Below are 9,720 nucleotides of genomic sequence, written 5' to 3'. Positions count from 1 at the left end.
CTCTTATCAGCAGCACTTGGCAGTAATCACACCTAAGGAAACTTATAATTTTCTCAAGGAGGTGACACTGACAGAATTAAAAATGAAGGAGCCCCCTGAAAAGCCAGTTCATTACAAATTAACAGTGGTCCTAGCAAAGCAGTGGGCTAAGGCGTGTCAAATAGTGATATGGATAAAGAAACCCAGCATTTGGAGCTGTCAGCGCCGGGAGCAGAGCGAGCCTGGGAACAAATTAATCACATATTGTCAACGCAAAGTTGCATCAAATTAACACATCGGATTCCAGCATATTAATGTGAGAATGCTTTCACCTGATTATTACTGCAAACCATTGCCACTCTCTGACTGCAAAGATATAATTAAATTGCTAAATAGAAAGTGCATATAATATCTCTGCATGCATTTAGGATGCATGAGCTGAAAAGATCACATCCCAGAAAGTGACAGTTTCTATTTGTAGGAAAACTTTACTTTTTTTTCCTCTCTCTTATTTACTTGGGAGTACTAGAGGATGAAATTAGAAAAGTGAGCACTGTTGTTTGCACTGCCTACAACTTGATGAAACTCAGGTTGGACTGAACTGATTGGCTGTGTGTGAGGACAGGATTATCTTCTCTCTGCTCCGGGCATTCCTGGGGGCAAGGAGAGGGAGGAGGAGGAGTGCTGTGGAGAAGAGTATCAAAAAGCAGATGTTTATACCTCAGTAAAGAAGCTGTTGGTTGATCTTAGAGAGGCTACTTGTTGATTTTTTAAAAATTAAACTACACTTAAAATCTATTATCATATAGTGCTTAAATTGCATACAGTTATTGCACGTGCTGTGTGTTGATGTGGCTTTGCTCATGGGTTTGTTGCTGGCAAAACCTCTCCTGAGATTCACAGAATCCCAGAATAGTTTGGGTTGGAAAGGACCTCTCCGGATCATCCAGTCCAATCCCTATGCCAAGGCAGGGTCACCCAGAGCAGGTGGCACAGGTGACTTGGAATGTCCCCAGAGACAGGGACTCCAGGCCCCCCTGGGCAGCAGTTCCAGTGCTCTGCCACCCTCCATGGAAAGAAGTTCTTCTTCATGGAAGGTGAAACTTCTTGTGGTTTGGTTTATGGCCATTTAATCCTCATGCTGTCACTGGGCACCACTGAAACGAGCCTGGCACAGTCCTTGTGACACCCCTTGGAGATATTTATATGGGGTGAGATCCCCTCTCTGTCTTCTTCAGTCTAAACAGGCCCAGTTTAGTTAATCCACTGATGGACAAAAGGCAGTGTTGTCACAAAAACATGTAGTATTTGATTATTCTTTGTAGAATACTCTGAGTAATGCTAAAAAAGTAATGAATCAGCTCAGAGTGAGCACTCCATGCCCTTTACCCTTCCTGTAATGCCAGTGGGAAGCGATGCCCCACTCCTGGGCAGCAGCAAGTGGAAGGTGCATGTCAGGAGCTGTTAGAGGGGCTGACCCTGCCCAGAGTCAGAGCAGGACCTGGGAGTGGGATGGGAGATCACCTTAAACTCCCAAATGCTTTTTCATGGCATGAAATCTTCCTTTAAAAAAAAGGAAGGGGAAGGCAAACAGCTGGTACAGTGAAACTCACAGGAAAGTGGGTGATGCCTTGAAATTAAAAGCATTTTTTAGGCCATGGCCATTTAAAGCAGCTTAATTGGAATTAAAGAATTTTAAAGAGTTTTTATAATGCACTTGTTAATCTTTTGGCTGAATCATATTGCGTTTTATTCTATCTAATTGATTTTTAGCAATTTACTAATGTCATTATCTTTCACTTAATTACATCTCAAACCAAATGAAAAACGCATTCACAAGTTGAGGTTCTTAACAGCCAAAGAAACATGGAAATGTTTTATTAGCAAATGTTTCTAATGGTTGATGTTTGCAGAAGGGTTGAATATGTCCATTTAACAGACATGCTTGTTGGGTGAAATGTTCCTAAGGGGAGGAGATTGGGGGTTTTAATTTCTCACAGGATAGTCTTATAGAATATGCCTTTACTCTGACTCCAGTACTTGAAAAATAATTTTAAAGCACTGATAGTACTTATGGAGTAAGGCCTCTCTTCAGGTCTGTTCAAGCATATCACTAATCAAAGAGTTCTTGTTTTGTCATTAAACATTAAATGTAAATGAAGTGGTAATTGGTTTATTCTTGATTCCAATATAAATTTATATTTTATTAAATTATTTTATTTATTTAAGATTTTATTTAACATTTCCCCCTCAGAATTTGTAAAGACATTATAGTGGTCAGCTCTTTTCCATGTAAATTCTTTTATTTCCCATCTGAAATAAATAGGGGAAAAATTTTTCATTAGCTTCCTAGTACTAGTAGAGCTTGCATTTAAGGTGAAGAAATTTGATTTACTAACAGGAACGGTTTCTGAGCTCTTTATGGAGATTGAATTTATGAATTCATCATACCACAGACTGTTATGGACCTAAATCCTGTTGAAAACACTTAATGTCAGAAAGTGTCCTGCATCAATTAAAGTTGCCTGAACAGCCCAGCAGGGCATTTTCACATGCAGTGTCTTAAGGGCAGAAGTTCCTGAGGTTCAACTCTGTAAAAGTCCTTTCACAGGTCTCCCCCAGTGCCACGAGGCTGTTGAGGCTGGAGGGGGAACTGTTCTTAAGCCAGTTCTTTGTGCTGGATGCCGTGGAGGGCCAGCACCACCTCAGTGTCCACGTAGCCATTAAAAGCTCTCCGTGTCATTGGTCCTGGACTCGTTTCCTCAGTGCTGTGGGATCTGCACTGGCACGGCGGGTCCTGGCGGTCCCGGTGGTGTCCCTGTCCCACCGAGTGTGACGAGTTCCCTGAGCCTTGCCCAGCAATACGAGTACAAGGAAACCTGGATTGAAGGGGCAAGTTTGGGGACTGATGCTGAGAAGGAAATTGCTTGGTGGAGGAAATCAAATCCCATCTCCTTGAGCTTCCTGACTCGGCATCGCGTTCTGTCTCTCTGGTAGTCTTAAAATTGAGGGGGAAAAAGCTGTTGTGATAGTGTCACTTAACACTGCAGAACAAATTTCTATATAAAACCCTTCCTAGGTAGGAAATTCCAGTGAATAATAATTTGGAGAAAAACTTGTAGTTAAACTTGAGCATATTAACAATTAAGAGTTTAATTTGAGCTCTGGGGGAAATGATCTATCGAGGTAGGCACAGTAAAACTGATGAGATTGCAGGCAGGTTTTACAGATGATTTTCCCTTTCTTTAAGAATAATTGAGTCATTTTAATGATAAGCCTTGCTTGGCTTCCTTGAATGGACTGCATGTAATTAGTTGTAGCTTCAACTTTGAAATGTTTTGACAGAAAATGTATCATTTAGCACGTAAATTTTTTCTGCATCTGCCCTTAGTATTTGTTCATTTTCTGCAACACACAACTTTGCTACTTCAGGTCAAACCCCAGACATGGCTCTGTTCTCTTTGTTACCTCGATTGTTTCCTTCAGGATGAGGGAGAATAATTACCCAGAACATCTTTCCCAAGCAGCTGGAGCCCCGTTCCAGCTGAGTGCAGCACCTGCGAGGCCGGTGGCGGTGCCGGGGGCTGGCGGTGCCGTGCCAGCCGCAGCTCGCGGTGCCGGGCGGGCGCGGGCGCCGCTGCCCTTCTGTGCCTTCAGCTGGCAACAGTGCCAGGGAATGCAGAGTGTCTGGGCTAGACTAATTAGAGGGATGATTTGTGAAACGCTGGCTATTTATTTAATTAATCACCGGCACAAAGCTATAAAACCCATATTTTAAAAATCCCTGTTAGTTTGCCATGTGGTTAATAGATTGTGGCACATTAAAAAGTGACACGGTGATGTATTAAAAATGTTCCACCTAAGGTTGGCTGATGTCCTCGAGGAACTTGAGCTGTCTGCTTTGTGCAGCAGAAGCAGAGGATTAGAGGCTGATCTGTTCAAGGATTGAATATTTCTGAAAACATTTATCTTTTGTAGAGCATCTGTTCGTTAAAATAGATCGTGGCATGTTCCTTAACGCACAAATAATGTTTATGGTGTAGTTTTAATTATAAGATTTTGTTACATTTTGTTATTACAAAGAATAATTCTATTCCTCAGTATTAAATTGTAATGTTTATTAGTAAGTAAAATATAAATAATTCTTCTAAAGAGGCCATTCCTTCTCCTCACTCCAAGGAAGCCAAGGATGGTTTGAGGTAATGAATGCATTTCTGCTGCAGCTGGAGCAATTGCATTTTGATCGATCTGAACGTGTGTTGTCATCCTTGAGCAGAACTGTGGGAGCTGAGCAGACCAGGCTGCATGGGCAGGGTGAGCTGGGACCACCACAGCCAGTGGGACATCCCACCCTCTGTAGAGCAGCAGCTCTGGGTCTGTGTTGGCCTTGGGCACGTGGGGAGGGAGCATGTGGGGCAAAAAGCCATGAGAATGTGAGAGGAGAGGGGTGGATGGGGCCATTTGTCCTAAATCTGACCCCTACAATGGACATAAATGTGGCCTGGGCTGTAAAGGGGATGCACCTGGGGCTTCCCCCTCCATCAAATAATGTTTGTCAGGAAAAAGCAATGCCAAGAAATCATATTCTTAGCACTCCAAGTAAACCAGTTTTAAATTCATAGAGAGTTGTATAAATGAATGTGTTACTAGGATTGAAATGTGCTGTTCCCACATTATGTGTCTCATTCTTTGCTCAGGAGTTACATAATTTTATTAATTGTGGGCGTGAATGCCAAGCAAGAGCAGGCAGTGATTTGGGTACTTGATTGTGTGGTTATTTATGTGAATCCTGGTTTTGAGGTGCTTGTAAAGGTGTGTTCAGGTGGAAGCGTGGAAGGAAACTGTCCAGCTTGGAGGTGATGTTTCTCAGCTGTGTGTTGTATAATTAACTGGTACATTAGGAGGGAGCTGGAATAAAACATGAGCATGTTAATGCAGCCTGGAGCTGGGGTTGTAGTGATCATTGCAATGCAGAGGACACATTGCTCAGAGCTGCTGCTGCCACTGCAGCCTGGGAAACATCTGGACCTTTAATTGACAAATTGTGTGGTGCTGTACAGAGCAGGCATGCTAAGTGAAGTCAACAATTTAGAATAAAAAATAATAGTGTGTTATTTACCTTGTAGTTAAATATTCATACTTTGTTATGCTTTGGATAAGAGAAAATTACTGGGTTAAATTTTTATGAATAGTGACAGTGTGAATAAGATAAATTAAGTATTTAATGATGTTAATGGAATTTTACATCGTGATCTGCTAACTCTGCAGCACAGGCTGGGGTGATACAAAGGAGAATCCACTCCTCAGAAGGGAACACCTTTGAGGCTTCCTGGAGAGCCTGTGAGGGCTGACAGTGTGCTGAGCATCTTGTGGGCAGCGGGGCTGGGGCCACTGTGCCCTCACTGGGGCATTTCCATAAATGATTTAGGAGTGACAAAGGGAATCATGTGACCACAGTAATGAAAAGCTCCAACTCTGGTGTAACCACCTGATGAAATAAACCCCATTCCCATCTGGCCATGGTAGGGAACAGTGTGGAGGAGGAAAGGTGTTTATATGTGACTGAGTGTTGGGCCTCTGGATATTCCATATACAGCTGAACAGGCATTTTCTCCCAGGCTGTTACAACACTGTGCAAACAGAATGCACAGCCTGTGGTGTCACTGTTTCCCCCAGTGTCCTGTCCTTGCTCTTGTGCTCCACACCCCAGTCTGTGCCGGTGGCCACTCCTGGGCTCGCTGCAGCCGAGGGGCTCTGAGGGCCATGGACGTGCTCAGCATCCTGCCCTGCTCCCTCCTGTTTGCTCAGGGCCATGTGCCAGCAGGGGCAGAATATCCTGCCACACTCTGACAGTTTCTGTCACGTGCTTACTGAAGGCTTTTAAGATATTTGATCATCTAAACTTATAAACATTTATCATCTTTTCTTTCAGATGACCCTTCTTTGTCTACTCAGCCCCTCTAAAGCTGTTTAGCTTATCAGTTAATGTGACTGACTGTTTTTTTAATCTTTTTTTCAAGTCAAAAGCTTAGAAAATGATGCTTTTCAGATGTCATCTTAGAAAACTACAGTCCCTTGTATTGCTATAAACATCCATGCTGTGATCTGTTAGAACTTTTGTGTGTGTTGTAAATGCTGAGTTAATATATTTCTATTTTTCCCTTCATATATTTTCTGTGTGTTGATTAAATACATATGTGAGTAAGTTATGTCTGGGAGGTGTTTGCTGGATCACAGAGTGTATTAAATACCCTGTCACCTAAACCAAAAAGCATTTCACTGAGTTTGAAAGTGAGAAGACATTTTGGGAAAGGAAAAGCATTTGTTTCCATTTTGTGTGGTGTTTAGTGTTGTTTGCAGGGAGGTGAGTCAATGACTTGAATTAATTATAATTACTGAAGAGACATATACTGATTGAGCAAATAAAGTAGTAAGCTCACTCGTGCCAAGGCCATCTAATTAAATGCTAACTTTGGATAAGCTAGATGTGCATGAAAGATTAATTTTAAGAGGTTTTTATGACTCCTACTAAATAATGATTCAGTAAAATCTTTGCATTATATCACTAGAACATCTAATCTTAAAGAGATATAACATTTAGTCACAGAACTCCATTGTGCAGGAAGAGGCAGTAAATTATTAGTGTTTAAAATCAATCACTTTTCTCTGGGAAATGTTTATGGACTTTGTTTTAATTTTGTGCCGTGGTGTGCAGTGAGGCAGAGCAGAGAGAAGGGCAGAGCATCCACAGTTTGCTCCATGACTCTGCCAGTCACTCCCTGTTCTGCAGGTACTTCAGCACAGTGTCCAGGACTGAGCTGTCCCAGGAATGGCTGAGCTGTCCCAAACGTCCCTCGTCAGGCAGAGTATGCAGATCTATATACATACATCAGATATGCATCATCTGCTCTGGGAGGAGGGATGCAATCCCTCATGGGCTTGGATTAAAAGTTGAATTTAAATCTTACAAAGACTTTTTGTGTTGAAAGAATTCGTGGAGTTTAAATTTTTTTTAATTTAAATATAACATTCTGTAGGAGAGCACCAGGGGACCTTAAACAAATCCATCATTAAAAATACTTGGGAAATTTTCTATGATTTATTGTACATTTTCAGTGTATCCAGTTACTCCTTGCTTCCTTAAAGAAGTGGTGGGGTTTAACATTTCTAACAATAAAAGCTTAATGGAATCAGATTTGTGATTTCCTAGAAAATTAACGAGATATTTTGTCAATTTTATTCCAGAGTTCATTTGTCAGAATATACAGTGTCCAGTGACAAGCTAAAAGAATTTTTTGACAAATTAACTGTGCCACAGGTGACAGATCAGGAAAATGTTAATTTAACAGCCCCTTTATGCTTCCCAGATTTATTGGAGGCTATTAAGGAAACTCCAAATGGTAAGGCCCCTGGCCCTGAATAGATTTTCCATTGAATTTTATACAGGATCTATTAATAAAGTTTGATGCTGCCTCTTTGAATATCAGTAATTGTCCTTTATCTTCTGTGTCTCCTCAGCATTTCCACTTGGAATATGGTTTTTATATGTGAGCAAAAAATAATCATGGTTCTAGTAGTGCTTGTGGTCTGGTTCTGAGTGATTCCTCCTGGAGAGGAGACTCCAGCACTGCAGAGCCCACGAGCCCTTGCTGGGGAAATGCAGCGTGGCTGGGTCTGCCTCCTGGCACTGAACCCAATCCCTGTGTCCCTGCAGCCAATCCCAGCACCTCCCAGCCCTCACCTCGTGGGCTCTGAGCACATCAGTAATTGAGCTCTGAGGGACTTCCTGCACAATTAATATTTTGCAGGATGGACTAAGGGTATGGATTCACTCTGTCCCGCAGACAGGGACCTGATGGGTTGGATTAATTATGTGGTTCTGAACAAATATAAGCAGTTTGCAATAACACAGTGGAGGTTTCCTCCAGACCACCTTGACATGAGACTGATCAATCTCAACCTGACCCTCATGTTTATACCAATGTTTCCTCCCCAACGTGACAATGGGCATTCTCATTACTGCTGGAAAGTGTAATTGGCTTCACTCTCAGGTTTCAGACTCCCTTTCATCCTCATGGCAATCGGCTTTACAGCCCTTTAATTAATAAAAATATTTCACTCACCTTTTTAAGGATCTTGAGTACAACAATGGTACCTTGAGCCATTTTGCAGTCCTGCTGCTGTTGGGATTGTTCAGAGAGTGGTTGGAATCATCATAGGTGTATGAGTTACACCTGGTTTACCTCACCTGTCATTTTGGTGTTCATGTTGAGTGTTTGTGAGTAAAAGAACAGGATAGCTGCAATGGAGGAGGTGGAGGAGATTCAGAGATGGGGAAGAACAAAGAAAAGTTTAGTTAAAAATCAGCAAGCACATGGTGTGGGGCAAAGGAGAGCCATGCTGTGAGAGGCAGCCCAAGGAGAATTACTGTGGGGTTTGTGATAGCTGAAGGCCAGAGTCCTGAAAGGGGTTACTTTATAAATACATGGTTTTGGGTTGTGAGTTCATAGAGCAGCCCATGTGTGCAGTGGCTGATGGATAATGTGGTCTCTGTGGTCATTAGGTCCAGTTCCTGGCTCGTTTGTCTGATCCCTGGCTAATGCTGGGTGTGTCAGTTGTAGCCTTGGCGTCAACTATCACGTCTGGTTGTCCATTTTTCTTGGATTTTCCATTATCAGGACCCAGCAGTACTTATGATTCTGCCCTCTGTGGATTTGTATATGTAACTGGCTGACTTAGCATGCCAAGGAGTCCCATCCATTTCCTCGTCACTGCTGTTCACTCATTCCCTGCCAGTGCAGTCGCAGCCTCAGCTCTCTGTTCTGGTGTCCCTGGTCAGGACCACGATGTGACCTCGTGTGCCTTCCCTGGGCAGTGTCTGTGGCTTGGCAAACACAGGTGATTCATTACCTGATTACCAGTTTGGTTACTCTTCAGAAAAAGCCCTGGAGATAGAAAAGCAAGAGAGATTGAGAGAAAGAAACCCATCCTTATGTTTTTTAGCAGTTGTGTTCATGATTTCAGAAGGTTGTGGGTGGTCCTGAAGGGTCCTGGGCACAGGAACTCACCCAAAGCTTGTTGAGGTTTATCCAAACAAAGTGAAGGAATGTCCCATGTTCTGTTACAAACCTAACCCATTCTTTGAATGAGCAAAACCAATTTCTTCTTACCCTGAAAACATGGGAGGAGGAGGTATCTGTGCTATAAAAATGCTTTCTTAAAAAACAAATTCATTATATTGGAATGGATTTTAATAATACTTTTAGCTCAGCCAGTATGAATAACTTTAATCTTTAAACTCCTATTGCTTCTCTAATTTATAATCACACTGAAGGATCAAATGGTTTTTAACAATATATTGAAATTAGCACATGGCATTTAACTCCCTGTTTTATGCTCTCATTATAGATTTATAGCACTGAATCCTTTTATTCTGTTACTTAGAATTCCAAGTGATTAATTCAAGAAACAGTTTCTCCTCTTAAGGCCCTTGTATGTCTGGAGAGAGACAGAGATACAGAGTGACTTTGGGTGCTTTGGAACAGGGGTCAGGATGTGCAGTCTTCTGTCTGTTTAAAAGATTTCTGGGTTAAAGCTGCAGTCCTGCTTGAAGAGGATTAAACATGTTTTTTCTTGTAAGGCAAACTTTATAGATCTCTCTGTTGTTGTGTATTTTATGGTTTATTTAATTGTCAATCTCCACAGTGCCAAATAGATTTTTTTAATATAGTAAGTTCCAAT

The 9,720-nt window shown here is 41.9% G+C and overlaps 1 protein-coding gene across 5 annotated transcripts in view; it reads left to right on the top strand.

The window, feature by feature from the left end:
* MAPKAP1 (MAPK associated protein 1) overlaps nucleotides 1-9,720 on the top strand; it is an 88,306-nt gene that overhangs the window by 23,905 nt on the left and 54,681 nt on the right. The window lies entirely within an intron of this gene.

The sequence above is a fragment of the Pithys albifrons genome, chromosome 20, assembly GCF_047495875.1.
Source record: "Pithys albifrons albifrons isolate INPA30051 chromosome 20, PitAlb_v1, whole genome shotgun sequence".
Taxonomy (NCBI): domain Eukaryota; kingdom Metazoa; phylum Chordata; class Aves; order Passeriformes; family Thamnophilidae; genus Pithys; species Pithys albifrons.
The sequence above is the reverse complement of the archived record's forward strand: the minus strand, read 5'-3'. Positions and strand labels throughout refer to the sequence as shown.